General features: G+C 40.5%; 1 protein-coding gene across 1 annotated transcript in view; it reads right to left on the bottom strand.

Moving 5' to 3' along the window:
- The window catches only part of CCS (copper chaperone for SOD1), a 149,138-nt gene that overhangs the window by 111,144 nt on the left and 10,609 nt on the right, over positions 1-27,385 (bottom strand). The window lies entirely within an intron of this gene.

Here is a 27,385-nt window from a genome sequence, read left to right as displayed (position 1 = left end):
GGTGAATACCACTGTGATTTTCTGTGACAACTAGAGATGGGATTCGATTATTGAGGAATCCCGTATTTGACAATTGCTCCAGCAGATAGACAAAAGATACTGCCTTATCTGGGATATGGAAAGTCGATGAGCAAGGAGGCTCCATCGCACTAAGATGATATACAGGTCGCTAAAGCCCCGTGGGAAGATCAAATTTGTGATTTTCCCAAATGACTTGGCATCATCAAGAGACCTTTGTAAAAGGGTCCTGCATGTTGCATACATTGAGCTCTGGGAGCTCTGGGGGGCTTGCAGTTCTACTGGAGCAACATACGACCACAGGGTGACTCACCCTCCCCTGGTGGTGCGCACTGGAACAAGATGATTCGCTCTCTTGTGGAACAGGATGATTTGCTCTCCTGTGTAGCAGGATTGGTGTGTTCCCTTGTGAGGCCTAGATTGATGTGTTCTCCATGGCGGCCTGGATTGATGTGTTCTCCATGGCGATTGTAGCAGGATTAATGTGTTCTCCTGTGAGGACAGGATTGATTAAGTTCTCCTGTCGAGGCATCCTACCCATGCAGTCTGGGACTCATGGGAAGTACCTCTCATCTGATCAATGAGCAGGGAAATGAAGTTAGGGACCATAGTAGTACCGATGACGCATCGTTGTATCTACCGTACTCCCTACGCTAGGATGTCCTCCATTGACCTAGGATCAATGATATTGGTCTGGGACCAGTGGTAGGAGTTGTACATACTATGACGCTGACTTTGGGTCGACTGAGACTGGTCTGGGACCAGTGGTACATACTCCGAGACTGACTTCGTGTCAGTGCAGGACTGGTCTGGGACCAATGAGAGTCGTACATACTATGACGCTGACTTCGGGTCGGTTGAGACTCGTCTGGGACCAGTAGTACACTCTCTGAGCCTGCGATACTGGTCTGGGACCAGTGGTAGGAGTGGTACCTACTATGACGCTGACTTTGGGTCGGTTGAGACTGGTCTGGGACCAGTGGTACGCACTCTGAGTCTGACTTCGGGTCAGTGGAGAATGGTATGAGACATTCTCGATCAATTCTTCTTCTTCATAGTTCAACAGAGCTGAGGAGAGTAGAGCTAGCAGAACCAGCAGAGCAGAGCTAGCAGAGCCAGTAGAGCTTAGCAGAGCAGAGCTAGCAGAGCCAGCAGAGCCAGCATAGCTGAGCAGATCAAAGCAAAGCCAGCAGAGCTGAGCAGAGTAGAGCAGAGCCAGCAGAGCTTAGCAAAGACGGGCAGAGCAGTGCAGGGCACTGATGGCAGAGATAGTACACTCGGACATATGGATCAGCAGATGGAGTTCCCCCTAGTTGAGAGGGAGTGTTAAATTGGCAACTAGGGCCAAACTCCATGTGGGTCGGCTTATTTATGGCAGCTGATATTTTTATTGGATCCCTCTCGTCGAGAGGTGTAGGATTGATCCAAAGATCATCCGATTCCGATAAGTATTTATGGAGATATGAATTTATTTTGTTTATGTAATTATTATCAAGCCGACCAGCGCTCATGTAGGCTCTAGAAGCCCAAACTTCGTATCTATTCACTTATACATTTTTAGTATAAATAAAAGAGGATTTGATGTCATTTGGCAGAGATACATTATTGAGGTGATCTCCTCCTCTCCATGTCTTGGGTTTTTGGAGCAAGAGAGAGAAACCATGAAAATGTACGCTGGCCAATGATGCCCTAGTTCTAACGCACAGCAATCACAGTAAACGTAATGCCATATACGCAGCCATGGTAGATGGAAGCCACAGTAGAAGGGAGCCACAGTAAATGGAAGTTGTTGTGATACATTGCCCTAAGCCGCAATCAACGTGAGAATCTCCTCCTAAACAGCCGCAGTCATAACACGCAATTCATGGGCAATGACATAACGCAGCAATAGATACATATATATGCAGCATGGCAATATATATTACACACTGTACATATACTCTACAAACAGCTCAATGCATTTTCATGGAAATATCTGATATGCCGTTCATGGTGAAACGTTGTTCAAGGAAATCTGATATGCTATGGTTAAACCAGATACGTTGTTCAAGGAAAACAGATGCACTATTCATGGTGAAACCCTATCACAGTAAGGGTAATAATGAAGCCACAGTCCATGCAAAAATCCGCAGTCAATATATGAAGCCACAGTTGTTCTCGCAGTCAAAGAAGAATCAGAATCCATGTGAATCTTAGATACAGGTATATGCAGATCATGGAGAATACACGCAGGCAATGACTATGTATACACAGCAGTAATAGAGATATATACACGTTGTAATAGGACATGTTACACGCAATTATAAGTGAAGGTTATACATTGTACTCATACGCTATTCATAGTGGGTGTGACATGTTCAAGAAACCCTAAACGCAGTTTGTGTAATATAGATACTTAGCCACAGTTCGCTGTAATGGGAACGAAATATGCATCATACGCTGTAATAGGACAACAGTATATACGCACAGCATGGAGAATACGTAGTCATCATGAAGACAGCCAACGTGATGCCATCCGTTGTCATATAGACGCAGTTCATATATATATATATATATATATATACACGTTGTTCAACGATTTTCATAATAATGAAATATATATACGTTGTCCATATGCACAGAGATAACTGTTGTCAAGGTATGGAGCCGTTGTCAATTCCTGGAGCTGCAGGTAAGGGTAACAATATGTTGTCATGTGTAACGTACTGATATACGCATCAGTAGCATGGATACTATACATGATATACGCAGACATAAAAGGTGACGTATATATGTGTGTGTTGATTTTAATGGTGCAATTGTGATAAATGATGCAACGGACAACATCATGATAAATGAGATCGAGATCATGGGCAGCGTGGGTAGCATGAAGCATGATGAGATCATTGGCAGCGTGAACAACATGATGATCATGGGCAGCATGATGGTGCTAAACAGTAAGGTGCAACAAATGGACGAGATGCAACATGATGATAGGTGGAGGAGTCACCTTGAGAATCAGTTGAAGCAGAATGTCTTCAACTGATCTCATCATGATACGATATGATCTATGCTAGATCTAGATCAGTCAAAGTATTGACTTCTATTGTAAATGTACTCTCTCTCTCTCTCCTTCTCTGCTGAACTTTGAAGATAAAAGAAGATTTGATCAAAGGGTTTCCCCACACATTGTGGGGTTTGTCCCTGGCTCGCGCCATATCTTGTGTCCTCTTTTCTTGGCTTGTCTTCTGCGTTTTATATTTATGTTCTATCTGCAGTTTATCGTAATGCTGATGTGATTGCTAACTGTGAAAATTTAAATAAATTGCTCTAGCATAGAACATACCTAATCTTAACAAAAATGAAGCAAAGCAAGGAAGCTAAGTTCATGCACTCTATGGTCCTATCAAGAAGGAAGAATACAAGGCGTTAAAGGAGGACATACAACAACCAGCAATGAAGAAGATTCAAAAAGCAGATCATGGCTTTAGAAGGACAACACCATTAAGAAGACCACGTATACTCAAGTATCAGAATATTTTTCTTGGAGAGTGTTATTCTTGTAATAATTTTGGGAAAAAAGCCACAAACTATAGAGCTATGCAAGGGGTAGAAATACAAGAAATAACGATGAAATCCCAAGAACTACTATGAAGGCTATTATGGTAGAAAGCTTCGTGAGGTTTTCAACAGAAATTGTAATAGCTTTGGCGCTCTTAGTTGTGAAACTGAATGTTACAAATACAACAATCTTGGACACATTGCCAGAAATTGTAAAAGCAATTTATTAGTTCCTTCAAGGGAAACAAGGTAGGTTCCTGTCCATATTATGGAAGAACAACCAAGATCTTGGAAAAAGAATCAGGAAGATTTGAAGGTTGAGGAATGTGGGCCTACCCTACAAGCCCAAAGCAGGAGAATTCAATGGTATATTGATAGTGGACGCTCAAAGCTTATGAATGGAGACAAAAATAGATTTGTAATATTGAAGAAAGAAAAGAAGGATCTGTCCCTTTTGGGAATGATAACTCTGCCAAAATTATAGGGAAAGGCACACTTAGCCTTGGAAGCAAAAATGCGGGAAAATGTTTTACTTATTGAAGATATGAAGCATTATTTGCTAAGTGTTAGCCAAATGTGTGATTAGGAACACACTTCTATTCAATTCAAAAGAATGTGAAATATGGAAGGAAGGATCCGGGAAATTGGTTGCAACAGCAATAAGAACATCAAACAACATATACATCTTGAATGAGATTGGAAAGGAAAGATGTTGCCTAGGAAAGGAAGATGAAAGTTGGCTTTGGCATAGGAGATTGGGGCATATACACTTTAACAATCTTGCTAAGATCGGTAAGCAGGAAGTCGTAAGGGATATGCTTGAAGTTACAAATCATTCAAATACTATGTGCAAGTCTTTTTAGCATGGAAAACAAACAAGAGTTAAGTTCAAAACTAAGGAACATTCCACAACAAAACCACTGGAACTTATACATACAAATTTATGTGGGCCAACAAGAACAAAAAGACTAGATGGTAAACAATACTTCAAGTTGCTTGTTTATGACTATACAAGGATGACCTGCATTTGTTTTCTTAAAAAGAAGTCAGAAGCTTTTGAAAATTTCATAATATTCAAGGAACTTGTTGAAAGTGATATCGATTTGAAACCAAATGCTCAAGACAAATAATGGAGGAGAATTAACTTTTAATGAATTCAACGACTACTATGAAGAATATGGAATAAGAAGACACTTCTCAACAGCTAGAACTCCACGGAAAAATGGAGTGGTTGAAAGAAAGAATAGAATTGTGAAAGATATGGCTAGAACTTTGTTACACGAATCCAAGCCAAGTAATATCTTTTGGGTACAAGCAGTACATACAATTGTTCACATTTTGAACAGAGGATTGCTCAGAAGTAACAATGACAAAACTCACTATGAACGATGGAAGGGAAGAGCACCTACTGTCAAGCACTTCAGGATATTTGAAAGCAAATCTTACATAAAGAAGGATGACTAGAAGTTAGGAAAGTTTGACTCTCGGACAAATGAAGGCATATATGTTGGGTACTCGTGTAAAGAAAAGCATACAATTGCTACAATCTTAGAGTCAACAAGATAGTAGAAAGCATCAATGTAAAATTTGATAAAATAAACTCGTTGAGGACCAAGAATAAAAGCAAAAATTCACACGTCTTTGAAGAACAAGAAGAGGAAGAACTAAAGCAAGAGGAAGAAAATGAAAGGAACACCAAGAAGAGAAGCAACCAAAGGAAGAACAAGATAAAGCAAATAATCAGCAAGATTTTTAGACACCTTCCAAGACAGCTAAATGTTGGTATCAGAAGAATCATCCACCATAACAAATCATTGGGGAGAAGAGTGCAGGAGTAGAAACCATAAGAAGAAAACAAGTACAAACACCAAAGTAATGGCATCTATCACTATTGTCCACAATTGAACCGAGTAATTTTGAGCAAGTTAGAAATGATGAACAATCGATCAAAGCCATGGAAAAAGAACTAAATCAAATTGAGAAGAATGAGACATGGGAACTTGTTCCAAGACCCAAGAACAAAAATGTGATTGGTACAAAATGGGTCTTCAGAAACAAACTAAATGAAGATGGAAAGGTGACCAGAAACAAAGCAAGGCTAGTGTGCAAAGGATATGCCCAAGTTGAAGGGATAGACTTTGAAGAAACTTTTGCTCCAATAGCCAGAATGGAAGCAATCAAAATGCTCTTGGCCTATGCATGCTCCAAAAGAATCAAAGTGTATCAGATGGATGTAAAATCAAACTTTCTTAATGGGGAGCTAGAAGAAGTCTACATAGAACAACCAAAAGGATTCCTATTATCAAAAGATGAAGACTATGTATGTAGATTGAAAAAAACCTGTATGGACTTAAACAAACCCCTAGAGCTTGGTACTCAATATTAGACACGGACTTACAACAACAATGATTCAGAAAGGGAAATGCAAATAGTAATCTCTACATAAAAGAAGATCAACACAATATGATCATCATTGAAGTATATGTGGATGACATAATCTTTGGAAGTGATGATGATAGATTAAGCCAAAACTTTGAAAGGATATGCAAAATGAATTTGAAATGTCTTTGCTTGGGGAGTTGACTTTCTTTTTAGGACTCCAAATATCTTAGCTAGATGGAGGTATTTTCATTTCTCAAACTAAGTGTTTATTTGGGGTAGTATCGGATGTGCTCTAGCCATGAAATTTGGTGGAGAGGTTGGGGCACATGGAATCTCCAATACCCAGAAAGGGTTTGGGCAGATTCTAAACAGATTAGGAGATATTAAAATAGTTAATATTTTTAATGGAGTCCCTAAATCTAAACTTAGGGAAAATAAAATATTAATGTGTATTAATATGAATTTGTGTTAGAGTGGTCCAAAAGATATGGATCAAGCCAGATCTAATCTTAGTCGTTGACTAGGGACTTAATCTCGACCGTTGAGATGTCAACTAAGAAAAGTATAAGAGAAGCCTTGAGGGTCAGTTGGAGGGGACACCAAATGATCAGTCATTCTATTCTTTGGAGCGGGGTTTGCTAAGAGAGATAGAATCAGTGATCGGGAGAGCAGCTGAGGGGCATTGAGTACAGAGAAACAGAGAAGGCAAAGATTGTGCCAGGAGAGCAGCGCAACAGCCAAGGAGGGTGACACAGAGCCAAGAAGGGCTCACGCAAGGCCACGCAGAGGAAGCCAAGTGTTGCGCAGAGCATCAGAGGGGCTAGCGCAGCTGACGCAGATGCTCCCAAAGCTGACGCAGGACCTCCTAGGGCTGACGCGGGCCAAGAAAGGCTGACGCAGGGCCAGCGTGAGACAGAGGGGCTGACATAGTCCAGTTTGGGCAGACACTGGGGTTGCAGAGCAATTTTGTGCTGAGGAGTTGCGAAAGGATTTTCCAGGGTTTTAGCCAGGAGATTTCTCTCAAACTGTGAGGTATAGTTGCTAAGGAAATTCTCTGTTGGGTAGGCTAGTTTTGGCACCCAGATTGTACTCTGATATTGCCTAATAAGAAAACCCTCAGATAGTTGCACCGGTTTTCCCGCATTGGGTTTTTCCGGGGACATTGGTCCAAAAATAATGGTGTCATGTGGTGTGTTTGTTCTTGTTTCTTTTAGTTGTTGATCTGTAATATGTTGAGCATGCACTGGTGTTTATTTTCAGTATTTACTTTGTAAATAACTTGTTAAGTAACGGAACAAGTAGGTAGGAATAAATATGTACAAGTGCATGGAGGGTTTCTACCTGGTAGACTTAGAAACTTCAACATGGCATCAGAGCGAGGTTGCAAATCACAAGAGGAATAAAAGACATCAGCCAAGCGTAGCAATAGCAGTAGAAAACAGTTGTCCCGAGGTGACAAAAGTTGTTTCTAGCAGCGCAGAAGCCAAGAAGTGTGACGCATAGCCAGCCAAAGCCACGCAGAAGAAGCTAGGAGCTACGCAAAGCCTCAAAGAGGCCAGCGTTGCTGACGCAGAGGGCCAGAGGGTTGACGTAGGGCATCCCAGGGCTAAGCAGACCCATCTGAGATGACGCAACGCCAGCGTGAGGCAGAGAGGGGTTGACGCAGTTCACAGAGAGGCAGTTGCTAGAGTCTAGAATGCTGCGGAAATATTGCAGAGTGGAGTTGGTGAGGTACTGTAGTCAGAACAGTACCGACAGAGCAGGGCCAGAGGAGTTGTTACCGAGGATTTCTAGCCAAGGAACCTGGATCAGCAATGTAGTTGCACAAGACGATTAGAGTAGGGGGCATCTCGACAAGCAGTAGAAGGATTTCCAAGAGGGAAATCAGGACTCAGAGGGAGTCCAGAAGAGAACTTCCAAACAGGAAGTAGAGACTCAAAGGAGTCGAAAAAATAACTTCCAGGAGGGAAGTGGAGGAGCATCATGGCACTTCACGGGGTAAGAGACCAGGATAGACTAGACGGAGCATCGAACTTCGCAATCTGGAAGACCAAAATCTTACCAGTGCTTGACAGGAATCGTGTCAAGAACTTAGCCTTGAAGGTAATAGCTATCCCAATCGACCCCAATGATAACGACAAGTACGAAGAGGCGATGGCGAGGGCCAAGTGCATCATCCTTGATGGGGTCAAGGATCATGTGGTACCACATATAGCCAAGAAGGAAATGGCAGTTGAGATGTGGGAGGCTCTCAAAAACCTGTACCAGCATACTTCTGTGCAAAGAAGAATGCTCCTCGAGAACCAGATGAGGTTGTATCAGATGAAGACGAGTCAACCGATTGACACCTTCCTCGGAGCTGTCCATGTGTGTTTAACATGGTATCAGAGCGGGCGAATTCTGGCCCTGCTCATATTTGAGCCACTTGTTTTGTGGTCTCTATGTATATGTCATTTGTGCAGACCTTCCAGTACTGCCCATTACCTATAAAGCTCCATTAATTGTTTGCCAGAAATCTGCTGACTCATGGCTATTTTAAGCCTCTCTGCCTGACCCTTGAAATCATACCTGCGCTCTCTCTCTTCTGCGTTACTTGCTGTCCTGACAATTCAAATTCCTAACTGTGCATTGTTGAGTTTGTGAAAATCGTTACTCTTGCATTAATGATTGAATTTGGTGGGTCTGCGGTGCATTGAGCGTTTGTAACGCCCCTTACCTGCTCAGAGCTATTCGACCTGACCCTCCACAGTCGCTGCTCACCTCTGACCATAACGCGCTGCCTTTTCCAGCGCTACCTCTGCCGCATTACTGCATCAACAGCCAATGATGCAAAATGTTGTTTGTCTTGTGCAAGGATTTTGGAACTGAGTGTTGTCATTACAATATTCATCAGGTCGGACCGGAAGGATTCTAAATTTGCCTTATTGTCTCAAACCCTGACGGATTTTCATTTTTTCTGGGTGCCGTTGAGTCCATTTTTCTGAATTCTCATTTTTGCAAGAACTCTTTCCGCCAACCTTGGACTGAAAAAAAAAGGCTGGGTGTGGCCCATAGCTCTTTTGCTTGTTCATATCCTTAAGAAATTTTTGTGGTGGTGCTTGATTTTTGCCAGCGGCTGTTCATAATCGTTTTCCTCCTTTCGAAGTTCATTTTCACGGAACTGAGCAAGAGTATCTACCCCAGAAGATGCATGTCCTATACAATACATGTTCTGTGTGACCTCCTCAAATTCAACTCGCTCCCAACCTGTGAGCTGTTGAAAGCTGTTTCTGAAGCAGATTTTGGAGCGTGAGTTCGGCCTGAGTTTTGACGACGGGGGCCTCGCCTTCTGGATCGTCATCTTCATAGAAATTCACCATTTCGCTCCACAATACGAATAGAAGGAATGTTATCAGAAAGAAATTTGCAATTGCTGGAGTAGACCAAAAAGGGTTTCTCATTATCGAGCCATATAACGTCACGCAGATGCCTTCACCTGTGATGTGGTTAAATCTGACGGTTCTTTAGTTTATTGTTCCATCTTCCACCTGCACGCACTATCAGTCCCAGCTTCATCGGAGTCTCTGGCTGTTTGGCGTGGAACAATTCTTGCTCTATCGTCGGTGTTTAGACATGGTGCTCAACTAGTCCGTGGACAGTGGAATATTACTTCGGTTACAGGCATGATTTCCTGGGTGCAGTAGCTGGAGCCCTAGTCGGATTCTCAGTTTTCTTTGCGTTTATCTTTGCTTTAGGCATCAAGGTATTTAACTTCCAACACAGGTAAAAGACAAGGCACAGGAGCTGCAAAATCCTAAAGAATTGGGTGAAGGAACGAAACCAGTGAGTACGTTCATGGAGGATTACTTTGGCTACGGCGTGATTTCTTTGGTGTTGTAGCTGGAGCCTTGCTCGGATTATATGCTTTCTTTGCATTTGACATCGAGGCAATGAACTTCCAACACAGGATGTGGATGCCTCTTCCAGCCTTCTCTTCTTTTCTGGTTTCAACATGGAAAATTCTTTTATGTTTCGAGTGACTGTTGGATGATCCTTCTTACATGTGTTACATATATAACAAACGATTACTGCCTGCTGCGTGCTCTACGAAGACCATGTGTTCGTATGGTATCCGTTCCGTTGAATGTGTGTAGTATTCCATTGACAATGGTTTGGGGAACTCGTTCTCTGGTTGGTGCTTGAGAAATATAGTTTTCCGTCGAGCTCTACGCCTATAAATCAGGCTTTGGCGTATTGGGTTCTCGGGATTCCAGCGAGTCCGAGGCTGGAGAAGCGTAAGGCTGCTTTACATATTATGTAACAGGCTTGAGATTTACTTTATTGTTTGGTTAGTAGTATGGGAAGCAGCTCATTTAAGGAATCCAGTGACAGCCGCAAATAAGATTCTATGTTATTTGGTTATTCAACTAGGAGTTTTGGTTTGAACTGTTCTCAGAGACAGTGTTGAACAAGTATCTAACTAAATTCATTCTAAAAGGCAGGTTTTGCAAGCATCTGACATTCATTTGAGAAGGAAGCGATATGTGGGTTCCATAAGATTGGAGATGTTATTCTTAGCTAGGACCTGAAAGAGTGTATATATGGTTAAGCTGATTTGGCTTCTCTTGCAGTCCTAGCAGATCACGGGTGGCTTCTGTTTATCAGCTAATTTTTTGTACATATCATGTATATTACTAGGCAAGGCATATGATTGTTGAGGTATGAATGTGTGGTATTATATGATATGAAAGCATCCTATGCGTCGGTCATTTTTCTTGTCGATTCATGCTCCTTATATGGCACTGATTACTTTATGTTATTTCAAATGTGTTGGAATATGATACTTATATAACCAAACACAACTGAAATCGAGAACCATCACTATTTTTAAAGACAAGTGCAATCTTTTGAAGGCAAGTGCAATCTGTTGCAAATCCAATTGTATTGACATATTGCGAGTGAGTGTTGATTTTTCTCTACAAGTTGTGATCAGTTTCAAGTGCAATTTGACAATGAATAAAATAGCCAGAATTGGTGAAGTATTGGAGTTCTTAAAAACTCTGATACATTCCTCTGATCATAGTACAGTAAGAATAAGCAAAGCTTCTCTTGTTGACATCAGAACCTGTTTGCATAATGTACAAGAGAATATTGAGTTTTTGCAGCTTGAGACAAAGCTACAGCAGGAAGAATTACAACAGTTGAGTCATCATTCTGAACATGTTTCTGTTCAGAACAATGAAGCAGACTCCCATAAACAGCAAGTCAATATTGTTCAAGTTCATTCAGATTCAGTACCCAATAAAGCAGCAGCTGTACATGCTGATGCAGAAACTCAGTCTGCACTTCCCAAGCCCATCATCAGACCTTGGGAACAGCTTGTCCACAACAAGCACAGAACTGGTCTTGGATATGACAAGGACTTGTCCTTTCATATTCCAGACTATGCCAAGCCCATTCAGTTTCAGAGTGCTGGATTCATTTATGACAGTTCACCTGCTCTTCATGACAGTTCAGCTTCAACTGTTCTAGATTCTGCCACTCTTCCACAACAACAACAACAACAAAAACAACAGATCGTGAAATGCCAGCACTGTGACCGAGTTGGCCATTTGAAAGATCACTGTTTTGATCTTCATCCATGTAAGCATTGTCATAAAACCAACCATTCTTCACACAGATGCTTCAAAAACAAACGTCCTGCAAGAACAATGATTCATCTTGGATGGATCGCTTCTTGGCAATGGGCATCAAAAGCCAAGAAGATATTCCAAACACATGTCAGAACTTGTTCCAGAATATTGAACAGTCTTGTAGTTGAGTTTTCTCCATCTTCTCACCTTGTATCTGACAGGGGGGGAAATGATGGTCATCTACAAGCTTCAAAGTCACATCAAGCGAGCCTGAGCCACAACCTGCCACACCAGTTTCAGAGTTGTAGCCAGAGACAAAGATGCCTGAACATGCCTTCAGTTGGCAATCTTGGACACTTCCTCTAGCAGAAGACTTCAGCTTCTTGCCAGTTTCGGAAGCATTCCAGGAATCGCAGAGTTGTTGGTCATCCTTAAACCATCACAGATTGAGAACACTTCCTCTAGCAGAAGACACCAGCTTCTTGCCAGCTTTGGAAGAGTTCCAGGAATTGCATTAAGCATTCCAGAGTTGTTGGTCATCCTTAAACCATCACAGATTGAGAACACTTCCTCTAGCAGAAGACACCAGTTTCTTGCCAGTTTTGGAAGAGTTCCGGGAACTGCACTAAGCGTTCCAGTGTTGGTGGTCATCCTTAAACCACCGCCCTTTTTATACCAACATTTCATAGAGCACATTCAGCCTAGTGCTGCCATGCATTTTTTGCACATTTTGTATTACAGCTCTCTTCTTGGACTCATACATAACCCTTCGGATTAAGGGGGGGAATGTTGGACACCTAATCCTAAAGGGTTAGCGTGGAAGTTGAATGGACAAAGCAGTCCAAGAGACCTTGGGATCTGAATCCCAAGAGTCACATATGTGTACTATAAATGTATATCTATTGTTAATAAAAATGCACTCACTGATTTATCTTTCACATTGTTTGCTGTCCATGTGTGTTTAACAGGACTGAATGAGATCCAAGACCAGTTGACTGCTATAGGAGCAACACCAGATTAGGAGCTTATGGTGAGGACAACCCTAAATGTTGTCTCAGAAGATTGGGAAATGTTTGTCCAGAGTATCCTAGGCAGATGGACCCTCCTACCTTGGGACAAGATGCGGGCAGCTCTTCGCTAGGAAGAGATCAGACGACAGTCAAAGACAGGTAGCAGCAGCAAAGGGATCAAAGTTAGCAAGAGTAGGAGGATGTGACCCTAGCATCTGAGGGAAAGCAGGAGAAGCGGAAGAAGAAAGATCTCTCCAAGATCAAGTGCTTCCACTGTGGGGAGATGGGTCATTATGCGACCCAGTGTCCAAAGAAGAAGAGTAAGGGAGAGTCTTCCGAGACTAAGGCAGCGCCAGCACGGGCAGAGAAGGAAGTTTTGACCGCTAATGACTGTGCTATGAGTGCACACACGCCACTTGAGCGGAAGTGGGGAGACATCAAGCTATAGTCAGGCGGACTACAGGCAATGAAGGGCAGGATCCTTGAGGTACCCAGCCTCTTGGATTAGACCTTGCTACGGGAGCCCCAACGAGGAGTAGCAGGACTAACTGAGTAGGTAGAGACGGATACGGATGGAGCGGCAAAGAGAGCTACAGTGCAGGAGTCCCGAGACAGCACAGAGCTAGCAGGCTGCAGTAGTGCGATAAGCACAGGAGTGTTGCACCAGTGCAAGAAGGCACAGAGAGGTGTGCAACGGTGCGAGATGCAGGGAATTGTTGCAGCAACGCAGAGGTCAGAGATAGGGAGCACTTGTTAGTGGCAGAGGGAGCTTCAGCATCAGTGGGTGTTTCTAGCCCAACAGGGAGGTCAGTTGGGAGATCAGTTACTTACTTCTTAGTAATTAAGTTGCAGTGTAGCAATGGGCAACACGATGCAGCATGATGAGAAGAGGTGCAGTGTGGATGCAGTGCTGGGAGAAAGGACCAGCAACAGCACAAATGTCATACAAATGCAGCAGTGGCAGTGGCTGAACCATGGGCAGCAGTACAGGATGCAGCAATGCAGAGGATGTTGGGCAGGAAGACCTAGCATCAGCACAGGTACCGATGTCAGATGATAAGAGTAATACTCAGTGAGGAGTATTGTTAGAGCACAATCCTCGTTAAGAGGGAGTGTTGATTTGGGGTAGCATCGGATGTGCTCTAGCCACAAAATTTGGTGGAGAGGTTGGGGCACATGAGATCTCCAATACCCAGAAAAGGTTTGGGCATATTCTAAACAGATCAAGAGATATTAAAATAATTAATATTTTTAATGGAGTCCCTAAGTCTAAACTTAGGGAAAATAAAATATTAATGTGTATTAATATGAATCTGTGTTAGAGTGGTCCAAAAGACATGGATCAAGCCAGATCTAATCTTAGCCGTTGATTAGGGACTTAATGTCGGCCATTGAGATGTCAATAGGAAAAGTATAAGAGGAGGCTTGAGGGTCACTTGGAGGGGACACCAAATGATCAGTCATTCTATTCTCTAGAGCGGGGTTTGCTAAGAGAGATAGAATCAGTGATCGGGAGAGCAACTGAGGGGCATTGAGTACAGAGAAACAGGGAAGGCAGAGATTGTGCCGGGAGAGCAACGCAACAACCAAGGAGAGTGACGCAGAGCCAAGAAGGGCTCACACAGGGCCATGCAGAGGCAGCCAAGTGTTGCGCAGAGCATCAAAGGGGCTAGCGCAACTGGCACAGACGCTGCCAAAGCTGACGCAGGGCCTCCTGGGGCTGATGCAGGCCAGGAAAGGCTGACGCAGGGCCAGCGTGAGACAAAAAAGGGCTGACGTAGTCCAGTTCGGGCAGACGCTCGGATTGCAAAGCAGTTTTGTGCTGAGGAGCTAACGGCAGGATTTTCCGGGGTTTCAGCCAGGAGATTTCTCTCAAACTGTGAGGTATAGCTGCTAAGGAAATTCTCTGTTGGTTAGGCCAGTTTCGGCACCCAGATTGTACTATGATATTGCTTAATAAGAAAACCCTCAAATAGCTGCACTGTTTTTCCCGCATTGGGTTTTTTCGGGGACATTGGTCCCCGAAATAATGGTGTCATGTGGTGTGTTTGTTCTTGTTTCTTTTAGTTGTTGATCTGTAATATGTTGAACATGCACTAGTGTTTATTTTCAATATTTACTTTGTAAATAACTTGTTAAGTAACAGAACAAGTAGGTAGGAATAAATCAATAAAAGTGCATGGAGGGTTTCTAACTGATAGACTTAGAAACTTCAACACTAAGTACATCAAAGAAATGCTGAAGAATATCAAAATGGAATACTACAAACCTATGAGCACTCCTATGGTTATCGGATGCAAGTTGAGCAAAGAAGATGAATCCAAGGAAGTGGATCAAAGACTCTATAGATCAATGATTGGTAGCCTACTCTATGTGACAGCTTCAAGACCACATGTAATGCAAGCAATTGAAAAGAATGCAAGAATTCAAGCAGCATCTAAGGAAACTCATGTTCTAGCAATGAAAAAGATCTTCAGATAGCTCAAAGGAACAAAAACTTTGGGTTGTGGTATCCAAAAGGAAAGGAATTGACATTGGTAGCTTACTCAGATGCAAATTGGGAAGGAAGTACAGATGCTAGAAGAAGTAAAAGTGGTTCAGCCTTCTACTTGGGAGATTGTTTGATATTCTAGTTGACCAAGAAGCAACTTCAATATCCTTGTCTATGTTGGAAATACTAAGAGGGGGGTAAATCAGTATTTCACTTCAATTAGTTAATTCTTAATCTTTAGAGCATTAAATGTCATTAGCATCAGATCAAACATAAATCAGCATCACATCACAAGAACAGTACATAAGAAATTTTAAGGTGGAAACCCTTCTGGGAGAAAACCCATCGAATGCTTTTCTAATATGATTTATGAGTATAATATTTATCAACTACAACAAAAAATGAAGCTCCAACTTCCTAGTACCCTAGAAAAGCATTCTATTTATCGAGAAGCTCCAACTTTAACTAGACATATCTCCCCAACCATGAGGAGTTATGTGGCATGCCACCTACCGTTGGAATTGGCATGACGAGGACAATCGAATGCCAATGGTCTTTCTTACAAAAACACAGCTCTTCCCTATCATTTTCTTCATCAAAATCAAGGCTTCTTCTGGCTGCTACTTGGGTTGACATCAATGACAACCAAATTCAAACAATCTCTCCCTTTGGCATTGATGGCAACACGTGCTCTCCCTACGACTATTGCTCCCCCTAACTTCATGCTTCTAATCTTCCTCTCTTGATTTCTTTTCTCATTTGACATTAATGGCAAAGGGTGACTCTCCCTGACGAAATATCCTCCACTATCTTCTTGCAATATGGCTTTCTCCCCCTATCTGCTTGGCTTGATGGAATACAAATCAATGTGAACCTAGTAGAATCCTGAGCTTTTGATGAAGATACTCAAAGGTGTCTCAAGGTAAAGGTTTGGTGAAGATGTCAGTTGTTTTCTCTTTTGTCCCAATGCATTCTACCTTGATATTCTTCTCTACAACTTGTTCTCGAAGAAAGTAGTATTTGATAGGAATGGGTTTTGTCTTTGAATGCATTACAGGATTCTTGGTGAGACTTGTGGCATTGGTATTGTCACAAAATATCAGAATGGGTTCATCAAACTTCACTTGGAGATCCTGCAAAGTTTGTTTCATCCAGAGGACCTCAGTACAACATGTTGTTGTTGCTATATATTTTGCTTCTACTATGGGCAAGGATACTAAACACTGCTTCTTGCTCAAACATGACATGAGACAATCACCCATGGTGTTTTTACGATCATCAATACTGCCTGCCCAATTTGCATCTGTATAAGTTGTCATAGTCAACTCATTCCCTTTCAGATATCATAATACAAAATATGTTATTCCCTTGAGATATTTGAAGATCCTTTTCACTACAACATGGGATTCTTTTGGTGTTGCTTGGAATCTTGCCACCTATCCAACTACCTGCTTCACATCGAATCTCAAAGTTATCACATACAATAAACTACCAATCATTGATCTATACACTCTGTAGTCTGCTTCCTTGGATTCATTGTCCTTGCTTAATTTGCATCCGGTTATCGTGGGAGTGCTAACAGGTTTACAGTTTTCCATTTTGAACCTCTTCAACATTTCCTTGATGTATTTGGTTTGAGAGATAGATATGCCATCATCATGTTAAGATTTCTAGAGTCCTAAGAAGAATGTAAACTCACCAAGGACATCTCAAACTCACTCTGCATATCATTGGAAAACTTCTTACTCAACCTATCATTGTCACTTCCAAAGATGATATCATCCACATATACTTCAATGATGGTCAAGCTATCTCATTTAATATTTATATGTAAGTTGTTATCTGCACTTCCTCTTTCGAATCTTTGTTGTTGTAAGTACCTGTCCACGCATGCATACCAGGTTGTAGGAGCTTCCTTGAAACCGTACAAAGCTTTCTTCAACCTGCATACAGTCTCATTTTCTGTAAGCAAAAATCCTTCTGGCTGCTCTATGTAGACTTCTTCTTCCAATTCTCAATTTAGAAACACTGATTTGAAGTCCATTTGATACACCTTAATCCTCCTCGAGCAAGCATAGGCCAAGAACATCCTGATAGCTTCCATTCTGGCCACGGGTGCAAATGTCTCTTTGAAATCTATTCCTTCAACTTATGCATATCCTTTACAAACCAATATTTCCTTGTTCCTGGTTACTTGTCCATATTCGTTCAGTTTGTTCTTGAATACCCATTTTGTGCCAATGGCATTATTGTCCCCAAGTCTTGGAACCAAATCCCATGTTTCATTCTTTTCAATCTGATCCAGTTCTTCTTCCATGGCTTTAATTCAGTGTTCATCATGGTTGGCTTCTTCAAAGCTGTTAGGCTCAACTGTGGATAATAACGCAAGAAGTCCTTTTTCTGGCATGTATATTTGTTGGTTTCTTCTGGTTCCTATTCCTGCATTCATGTCACCAATAATTTATTTTGATGGATGATTCCTTTGATACCATCATTTAGGAGTTTTAGAAGGTGCCTACTAATTATCTTTCGTTTTTTCCTGGTTGACAATTGGCTCTTCTTCTTATTGTTCTCCTTTTTTTATTCTTCCTTCTTGCTCTGGTTCTTCTATTTCTTACTCCTTTGAAGATTTGATTCCCTACTTGGTCTTTTGCCCATGCATATCATCAATTGTTACATTTATTCTTTCGACTATCTTGTTGAGTCTTAGATTATGGCATTTGTGTGCCTCACTTTTGCTTGAGTATCCAACAAGTATACCTTCATCTACTTAGGAGTCAATTTTTCCAATCCTTTTATCTTCCCTTTTTATATAGCATTTGCCTCCAAAGACTCAAAAATACTTGACATTTGTCGGTCTCCCTTTCCATAGTTCATGTGCGGTTTTGTCATTGTTACTTCTAAGCATTCCTCTGGTTATAATATGCTCAATTGTTTCTATTGCTTGTACCCAAAAGATATTATTTAGTTTGGAGTCATGCAACATAGTTCTAGCCATTTCCTCTATCATTCTGTTTTTTCTTTCAACAACTCCATTTTGTTAAGGTGTCCGGGTTGCCGAGAATTGTCTTTTTATTCCTTGTTCTTTACAAAAGTGTTGGAATCCTTTAGATGTGAATTCTCCTCCATTATCTAATCTTAAGCACTTGATTTTCAAATCAATTTCATTTTCAACCATCTCTTTGTAAATTCTGAAGCATTCAAATGCTTCTAACTTTTTCTTCAGAAAACTCATTGTCGGCATTCTGGTGTAATCATCGATAAATAACATGAAGTATTGTTCACCATCCAATCCTTTAGTTCTCATCAATCCACATAGGTTGGTGTATACCAAATCTAGTGGTTTTGAAGTAGAGTATTCCTTGGTCCTGAACTCAATCCTTGTCTGTTTTCCATGCTAGCAGTGCTTACACATGATACTTGTTGGTTTTGAAATTGCTGGCATCTCTCTTTGTTAATTTATGGTATGTTCTATGCATAGAGTAGTTTACTTCTTTTTATTATTATTATCCACACATTAGCAATCACCTGTACAATAAGTAAAGTGCAGTTAGAACATTAAATGATCAACAGAAAACAAGCCAAGACAAGAGACACAAGATGTGGTGGCTAGCCAGAGACAAACCCCAATATGGGGAAACCCTTTGATCAAATCTTCTTTTATCTTCAATAATTCAGCAGAGAGAAATAGTACAAAAATCTGATTTATATCAGCAGCAACAAACCCTAGATCAGCGGCATCAGTGAATATCTGTCAGATCACCTAGATTAGCGACATCAGCAGCATCAGTGAATATCTATCAGATCACCTAGATCAGCGGCATCAATGGCATCAGTCAATATCTATCAGATCACCTAGATCAGTGGCATCAGTCAATATCTTTCAGATCACCTAGATCAACGGCATCAGTCAATATCTGTCAAATCACCTAGATCAGCGGCATCAATCAATATCTGTCAGATCACCTAGATCAGCGGCATTAGCATCAAAACTAGGTTAGTCAATATCTGTCAGATCAACTAGATCAGCGTCAAAACTAGGGCAGTCAATATCTTGCAAACCGACCGTCAGATCAGCTTGATTCCTTCACCAAAAAAATGCGGCCTTCAGAGGAGATTATGATTCACCTACAACGCAGTTCTGAGGAGGGAGTCTGATGGTCAACACTGGTCAAATTTCTGATCTACAGTTGCAACCCCAAACACTGCACCTTCCTTCCACACATGTGAGACAAGAGACTATTTATGTGCAGTAGGAGAAGAGCCTCTTTTCTGTGCAAACAAGAGAGAGAGAGATATGATGAGAGAGTGTGTCCAAATGAGGAAAAGACCTCCTATATTTATACACAACTGTTGATGATTGAATAGATGTAACTGTTGGGCTTCTGAGCCTACATGAGTTGCTGGTCAGCTTGATAATTATTCCATAATCAAAATAAATTTATATCTCCATAAATACTTATCGGAATCAGATGATCTTTAGATCAATCCTACACCTCTCGACGAGAGGAATCTAATAAAAATATTATCAGTCATGAATAAGATGACCCACATGGATTTTGGCCCTTGTTGCCAATTTTAACACTCTTACTACTTCCTTTTTACTGATTTTGACAAGATTATCAAAGTGCATGTGACCCATTCTCCTGTGCCAAAGCCAACTTTCATCCTCCTTCGCAAAAAAGTAACTTTCTTTCCCAATTTCATCCAAGGTTTATATGTTGTTTGGGGTCCTTGATGCGGTCGCCACTAATCTACTTGATTTCTCCCTTCTTATTTCACATTTCTTTGAGTAAAATAGAAGTGTGTGTCCTTGATTGCAAACTTGTCTCACACTCAGCAGGTTATGGTTCATATTTTCAATGAGCAAAACATCTTCTGCCATGGCATCCTTGCTTCCGAGCTTGACTGTACCCTTTTCTAAAACCTTGGTTGAACCAACATTTCCAAATGAAACCATTCCATCCTTTTCCTTTTGCAAAGATAAAAATTTGTCTTTATCCCCTGCCATATGTGTTTAACTGCCACTGTCGACACACCATATGCTTTTTTTGCTTTGGGAAAATAAAGTAATCATATAGCTTTCATCCTTCTTCTTCCAAACTTTTGAAGGTTCTTTTGGAGGAACATTTGAATCATGCTTTGGCTCCTTTGGAGGAGTGTTCAACCTGCAATTTTTTGCTATATGTCCAAAATTGTTGCACTTGTAGAACTCTACTTCATTACTTAAAATTCCAAACCTACTATAATTTTAGTTGTAACCTTCCCAAGGTTTTCTAGCATAATCATTCCTAGGGTAGTTTCCATTGTTGCTTATGTTCCTAGCATAAGCTTTACAATCCACTGCGTTGTGCCCAAAATTGTTGCAAGAATAATACACACCAAGGAAGATAGTTTGATACCTGAGAGTGGGAGATATTCTATGCGGTGTAGCTTTCCAGAAACCTTCCTCTTGAGTTTTCTTCATTGTTGGTTGCTAATTCTGTGTCTTTTGATATTGAACCTTCTTTTCTAAGGCATGCATTCCTCCTTCTTGATAGGGTACTTGAATATATTTGCATAACTCTTCTACTCGACTTATTTTCCTATCATCGTGGAGCTCGTACCCTTCTCAACATAGGTTGGCTTGTATCCTAGCCCAGAGTTGTCATCACATGACCTTTGACTACTAATAATTTCATCCAACATTTTGGTGTTGTTAAACTTCCTTTCTTAGAGAGACTATCTCTGCTTCCAAATTTTCTTTTATCTTGGCATTTTCTTCCAATTGGTTTTTGAGTGTTTCTTCAAACTTTCTGGCTTCCTCTAATTTGACTTTCAAGTTGATGACGATCTTCTCTGATTCTTCAACCTTCTTATCGAGACTTCTAGAATATTCTTTTAGTTCACTTAGCTCCTTTTCCAATGCCTTGGCATTCTTCCTTTCTACCTTTAGATCCTTTAAAGCATTGATAAGTTTTCTTTCAAGGTCTACCTTGCCTCCTCCTTCATCATCTTTAAGGGATTCCTTTCGGTTGTCGTTGCCATAAATAACTCTTCCTAAGTCATTGGTAATGTCACTATCGTTGTCGTTGTCTTCATCAGATGAACTGTCTTCTTTTGAATAGAGACTTTTCTTGAAGACTTTCTTTTTACCTTGTTTCTTGTATCTTTTCTAATTTTTCTTTACCTTCTTAGGAACTTCTTCATCATCATTATCTAAACACTTTGGAAAAGGACATTTTGAAGCGAAATGACCAATTTCACCACAATTAAAACACTTTAAAGATAGCCTATCTTTGTACTTGTTGGTTCCTCTCTTCAACTTCCTCACATAATTGGCTATTTCTTCATCTCAGACCTTGCTACAACTGATGCTTGGCTTTGACTGTTACTTGTTCTTCCCTAACTTCTTAGATGTCGTAAACATTGCTTCTCTTTTAGATGGGTTCCCCTATTCTGTTATCATTTTGTAGGCTATAACTATTCCATGTAGCTCATCCATGTTGACGTTTTCTAAGTCTGATCTTTCTTCTAGACCTGAAACTTTTGAGCCAAATCTCATCGGAAGAGATCTCAATACCTTCCAGACAATTACCTTGTTTTGTATTGGTTCTCCCAATCCTTTCATGGCATTTAATACTGAAATACTACTATGATATTTTTTCGGAGCAATTTTATTGACATCATCCAAGCCTACATGTTTGTTGATCCTACTTCTGAACAAGGAATCCTCCCTTCACTTCTAAGAGTCTAAATAGATAAGGGGTTTATCAAGTGGCCAGAGGGTGAGTCTCTTATTTGTTTCACGCTTATTATACTTTACTTTCCAAACTCATTTTGTAGGGTGCAAGACAGCGTGATAACATGGCATTGTTGTTGACCTAGCCTAGGGTTTCCTTCTGGACTTGATCCACTTATTATTGTTGACCTCTCTTACCTAATCATATATAGAGGAAAGTGTCATTCTTCTAACATGTATTGAGCCTTAGCAATGTGATAGTTGGTGTGATAAGCTATTTTAGGATCTCTGAAGAACAATTATTTACTCTTGTGACAAGAATAGTGCTTGTGAGAGGCATTTGCTAAGGTTCCTTAGCTTGTGTGATGCAAGTGAAGGGTAAAGCTTGTGAGATGCAAGTGTGGATCCGTAGGTTGGGCACTGGGTGTGATGCTGACAAGTTGTTGACCTCTTTAAGAGGCTAGTATAGCTTGGTAGGATGCCTTGCTAGGCCTTCTTGTTACTAGTTAGGGTTTTCAATAAGTGTGGATGTCGTATATAGCGTTTGCAAAGTTTTGGAAAAGCCCTTGCTTGGGATAAAGCAGAAGAATTTGATATACCGTCTTTGGGGAAGCTAAGGCATTGTACTTTATCTTCATATTGTGATAATAAGGAGTTGCACCACTTCTGTCATAAATTACAGAACTGATTTTCAAATCCGGTTTTCATGTGCTTTGAGCAAGTTTAATTGCTGTTTTGATATGCTGATTTTTTTGTTAAAACAGTAAGGATGAAATGTTGAGTGCTTTGGCATGCCTTATATGAAAATTCAAGTCTGAAATGCATTGCTATATTTCCATTGTTATTGAATGCAATTTTCAGATCTGCATACTAGAATAGATCATGCCCTAAGGGTTGTTGTATTGATCTAGTGTTCAAGTATTTTGCAATGTTTATCTACTTGAACTCGTCTAAACTAATGGTGGACAGAATTGAGATGTTTGTAGGTATATTTTTGAAAATTACAATTCAACCCTAAGGCTGAAAGTTCTATGTGATAAATCTGTGACTTCATTGAAAGAGAGGCAAAATTTATGAATTGGGTAGAGTGCAGACTTCTTGGTAAAGATTGTGTTGTTCACAAAATTTCTATATCAAGCTCTCAACAGTGAGGAAACTGAGAGTACAGGTTCCCCAACTCTTGGGAGAAGTACCCATACAACTTTGTTTATAAGGTTTGTTCTTATGATGGTTGCCACCTATTGAAAATGCGGGGTTCATTCTGCATTATCATCGACTCTCTACTAGCACTAGCACAACAGGGGATCGTTGTTGTTTAGTGTCAGTCATAGGTTGAAAGACAGAGATATCGAGGCCAAGCACCTTGTTCTAGCTGGCCTGAGCACTTCTCATCATCTGGGGCAAGAACAAAGGTGTGGAGGATTATTGTGGGCTTGACAAAGACATTTTGAAGGCATATTTGATATCTCATCATGAGGGTCCAATTGGGCACACATTCATACACTAGAGGTCTGGAGCATGACATGTGGTAAGCAAAGGGTTCAATGAGTACAAGAGAGGGAATGCCCTTCTTAGAAAGGTGCCACATGGCACTAAGTTGAACTTGGGCTTGGCCAAAGGCCAGCCTAAGGTTGAATGCCCTCTTCAAGGAGATGGCTAAGGCATGGTTGAAAGTGTATGGGTTTCCCCCCAAGCTTAGTTGAATATCTTAGGGAGGAACAAGTTAAGGCACATGTTCAATGTGAAACTTTTCCATCTCCCTTCTCTTCATGGATGATTAATTAGTTTTGCAAAGATTGCCATGGTTTTTGCTGCTGAAATGATCTTTGAAGAATGGCCAGTTTGATCCAATAAGGTGTTAGGGTTTAGGTGAAACCCTGCCTAACTCTTGATGTAATCTTGAAATATTAAAGGAAATTGTTTCTGTAATATTCTGGTTAAGGCTGTTCATTCCATGTTGAGGACTGTCCTAGCTAAGGAGGAAGGTTAAGTGTGGCATATTTTTGTTCTCTTGACCTTTTGGTGATATCAGATTTGAAGAATTGATGCATTGTTGGTTGTTAGTCCAATAAGAAGGTTGTCCTACTTTGTCTACTTCATCTATGGTTTCATATGTGGCTGTACTTTAATTTTTCATGCTTGCACATTATGGATTGCCTATAACTTCATGGTTGTGATGGTGTATCTTGTTTAAGTGCTCCTACTTATTCTTGCATAGATCTGAAACTCTGTTTTGGACTAATTAGGACATATCAGCGACTGGCTTAATTACATCTTCCCTGCAATATTCAAACTGTCTTCTTCTTATATCTTTATTCCATAGTCCAATTGGATAGGCATTGGTCATGGCAAGTTCCACAATCAATTTATTTCTAACGATTATCATAAATTTATTTTCTAGGGTTCCCCACTTTGAGCCAAAAAAGAACTAACCTAATGTGAGAGGAAGAGTTCTTGTGGTGACATTGGGCAACAATCATAAGTGCCTCTAGGGTTGCACTCTGTTCAAAGACTTGAATATCTTTTAGTGTAGGTCTTGGAGGTAACAATGGTCATGAATGTTTGCCTACACACCCTACTGAAAGAGCCAATATAGCAAACCCTAGAATTGCCCTACAAATTGTACAGAAGAAGATTTTGGGTCACTGCCTCATTTGATTGTGGGGTTGAAACCTAGACGAATTGTAGATTGGGTAGCCTTTGTTTCAGCCCAGGTAACCATGGAAAGCGGTTTAGATCAACCAAGATAAACTAAGTGAGACCGAGCTTTCTATTTTATACTTTTGTCAATTTTCTCTTCGCCGTCCTTAAACAATATTCTTCACCAGCCTTGAAAAGATATAACTGCAAAATTACAGTGCAGCAAGCTGAGTAGTTGAGGAAGTGGTTGACGACCTGCCAACTTCTTGATGTGCCCAAGTCAACATGTACAGTGGCCTTGATCATGAAATCGATTCTTTCTAGAACATATAGTGTGGAAACCCTTTGCTAAATTCAATGGCTGTCAGAAAAAATTCTTGGTTGGATGAAAATTTGGAGATCAACCAAGATCAAACTAAGTGACACCCAAACGATCTACTCTAGAATTTGTCAATTCATTCCTTGGAGTTCTTCAATAAGATGTACTCCGCCAAATTTGAAGAGATCCACTTGCATTGCAATAACTTAGAAGCTGCTGAGTTAAGGGCATAGTTGAAGACTAACCCATTTCCAACTCAAAAACTCAACATGTACGTACAATGTCTATGACTAGATAGTCATTTGTAACACATACAAAAAGGAGCTTTGTGCATTAAAATGAATCTTTTTGGAAGTATAAATGCTACAAGGTTCTCAAAGTCAGGTGAATATTTAATAAGCAAGATATTTCTAGATGTTCATTATTAGATATTTTAGGTACTTCAGCATTTAAGTCCTAAGTGCTAAGCAATAGTTAGTAGATCTTGTTATATGTGTTTTAAATCTCACGTTAATGAATTTGGCATTTCACAAGGAAAATCTCCTTAGGGTAGATGCATGCTTGCATGTTTCAAATTCTGTCAATGTCATCAAGCAAGCCTAAAGGCCAACTTACATCCTGAATGAAGTGTTTCAAATGTGAAAATTTCTGAATCTAACACATCAGAAATCCCTATTGCTATTTCTGGTTTATTATCTCCTACTTGTTCTTTACATTAACAAGTTATTTAATCATATACACATTGAAATAAATGCAATAGCAGCTTTCACAAATATACAAATCAGCAACTGAAATAACTTGAGACAACACAAGGGGCACCGTTATTTTTGGACAATCGTCCCCGGAAAAACCCAATGCGGGAAAACCGGTGCAGCAGATATGAGAGTTTTATTATTATGCAGTTTTTTGAATACAACTAGGGTGCCAGAAATGGCTCACCCTTCAGAGATTGTCCTCGGCAGTAGTACCTCTCTTCGAAGACAGATATTCGGCTAATCCGCAACCGGATGAAGAGCCCCACGGTAACTTCGATCGTTCCTTAGATGGAGAGCGAAATCATCTCCAAGCTATCTTCTGGAACTGCGTCACCCTCTTACGGCTCTGCATTAGCTGATCAGCTACTAGTCTGGCCCACGAAATCACCTCAGTGCAGCCTCTTCAACCCAACATCAACATTGCAGCGCTCTGCACTGCCTGCATCAGCCTCTGCGGCTTCTGCATTAGCCTCTTGGCCCTCTGCATACTCTGCGCCGGCCTCTTCAACCTTAGCATCAACCTTCCTAGGCTCTGCGTTGTCTCTTTGGCACTTTCTTTGCCTATCTGATATGTATTCTCAGCCTGCTGCCGAACTGTCCCTCGCTGCAACAGATCACTAACTCGATTTTTCAGCAAACCCTACCCCAAAAAATCGAATTGACTGATCAACTTGGTGTATCTCCAACTAACCCTCAAGCCTCCTCTTATACTTTTCCTGTTGACGATTCAACAGCCGAGATTAAAACCCTAATCAACGGCTAAGATCAAATTTGGCTTGATCCTCGTTATTTAGAACTTTCTCACCCATATTATATTAATACACATTAATATTTTAATTTTCCTAAGTTTAGACTTAGGATCTCATTAAAAATATTAATTATTTTAATATCTCTCCATCCGGGTGGAATTTCTCCAAACGATTTCTAGGTCTTGGAGATCTTATGCGCCTTAGCCTCTCCACCAAATTTCATGGCTAGAGCACATCCGATGCTACCAAAAATCAACATCAAATTCATGTGCTAGAAAACCTCAAAAGTGTCAATGTCATCGGGTGAACCTCCCACACAAGACCAAGTTACACCCTACATAGAGGCATGTTGAATTTGTGTAAGAGATCTCTCTCCTTTTCTATGATGTACATTCAGCTAGAATGCTTTCCCTTCTCATCATTTACATATCCATTCTAAGGGGTATCTCATTTTCAGTTATGAACAAGTTTAGGATTGTCTTTCTCGTCCTCTCATATTAATATCAGTGTATCACCCGAGACCTGAATGAAAGCAAATATAACTTGACAAAGCGAGGTATACCTTTCATGTCATATATCTCTAAGAATTAAATCCTCTAATATAAATATGCAGCAAAAATGGATAATGTTGAACAGAAAAAGACAACCTTGTATGGAACACATGAGAATAGAGGAAGTAAACTGCACTTTCTAATCTGACACGAACATGTTCTAAGGAATATGTAATTCTATCTATACTGATAATGAGTCAAACTTGTGAGATACTAGACAAGATTAAGCATTTCAAAGACATTGAAGTTCACCAGAGTAAACTGTGCGTGCAATAGAATAAGATTACAAAACATGGACTTTGTGTTGGATTTGTAGCTGTGGTCGGTCTTCATATTGATGTACTTGTATAATTGTATTTATCAAAAGAACAAAATTTAAATTATTTGAAAATTGATTTCTGGCTCCCAAGTGTTCAAGTCGGCCCTCTCTCTCCTTCAAGTCGGCTCTGTCAGTATTGACACCTATTCGACTTCATGAAGTGGCTATTATTAGAAGATCTTCATCCTCCTCAAAGGCAGAACTCGCAGAGGCATAATAACAACTCGTCTGAGCATACATATTACATACACAGTTCTGGGCACACGAATTAAGTTTAG

This window comes from Pinus tabuliformis, chromosome 2_2 (assembly GCF_031772625.1).
Source record: "Pinus tabuliformis cultivar Carrire ecotype Pingquan chromosome 2_2, CPIR1, whole genome shotgun sequence".
NCBI lineage: Eukaryota > Viridiplantae > Streptophyta > Pinopsida > Pinales > Pinaceae > Pinus > Pinus tabuliformis.
This window is presented reverse-complemented; position numbering and strand designations above follow the sequence as displayed.